At 31.3% G+C, this 1,268-nt stretch overlaps 1 protein-coding gene across 1 annotated transcript in view; it reads left to right on the top strand.

Moving 5' to 3' along the window:
- The window catches only part of CCDC18 (coiled-coil domain containing 18), a 166,668-nt gene that overhangs the window by 79,719 nt on the left and 85,681 nt on the right, over window positions 1–1,268 (top strand). The window lies entirely within an intron of this gene.

Raw genomic sequence — 1,268 nt, 5'->3', positions numbered from 1 at the left:
TTTTAGTAGAGACGGGGTCTCGCTCTTGCTCAGGCTGGTTTCGAACTCCTGAGCTCAAACAATCCACTCGCCTTGGCCTCCCAGAGAGCTAGGATTACAGGCGTGAGCCACCGTGCCCGGCCTATATTTTACAAATTTTAAGTAAATTTTGAGAATGAGGGTTAGTGTCTGAACCTTTTGATCTCTTAAATATTACTTTGTATCAGAAGAAAATGGAATTAAATGAGTTACTTTCACAGCTAAGTATTGGAGGAACAAGAATATTTAGAAAGCATTATTTAGCAGTTTTTATCCAACATAATATGAAATCTGAATCATTTTGTTTGTAATTGATGACCATAATCGTATAAGTTTCTATAATATATATGGAGCTCGTGAACCAGTATTAGTAAAGAATGATTATTTTTTCTATTTTTAAAAATAATTTATTTGAGATGAGTTTATGTTTCAGTTACACTCGTGATAAACAATTTGAAAGCACATTACAAGCAAACAAGTTTTCACATCAGAATAAAATTTAACAATAGTTTAATGTTACTTTTATATTTAGGTTACACATTTAGATATGACCATTCGAGAACATAGAGGAGAAATGGAACAAAAAATAATTAAATTAGAGGGTACTCTGGAGAAATCAGAATTGGAACTTAAAGAATGTAACAAACAGGTAAATTATTTTTAAATTACATATTTTACATTATTTTTTAAAAAATAAATCCTTAACTGTAAGCACCCATTCATATAATATGGCTTTCTTACAGGATACATATGATAAAACTGCTACATAATTTTAATCATCTTGTACATGCTACTTTATATTCATTTTTCTCGTCTTAATGTTATTTTAAATATAGTTTCTATTGTATCAATGTGTCACATGTTTATCACAATGTACACATGTCTGAACATGTGTAAAATATTTCTGGAAGGATTTGTAAGTAATTCTGGTAACTGTGGTTGCCTCTTAGGAGGGAACACAATGGGAGGGAGACTTTGTTTTCTCTAACTATATTTTTACCTCGTGCACATATGACCTATAAAGTTATTCATAAGGTCATGTAACATTCACTATTTTAATGTACCCTAATTTTCTTATACAATTAAATATTAAATAGTATATTTTAGGTATACTTATAAGCATCTTGTTAAGCATAAGAATTCTTTTTTTTTTTTTTTTTTGAAACTGAGTCTCACTCTTTTGCCCGGGCTAGAGTGAGTGCCGTGGCGTCAGCCTAACTCACAGCAACCTCAAACTCCTGGGCTCAAGC

The sequence above is a fragment of the Propithecus coquereli genome, unplaced genomic scaffold (assembly GCF_000956105.1).
Source record: "Propithecus coquereli isolate 6110/MARCELLA unplaced genomic scaffold, Pcoq_1.0 Scaffold7, whole genome shotgun sequence".
NCBI lineage: Eukaryota > Metazoa > Chordata > Mammalia > Primates > Indriidae > Propithecus > Propithecus coquereli.
The sequence above is the reverse complement of the archived record's forward strand: the minus strand, read 5'-3'. Positions and strand labels throughout refer to the sequence as shown.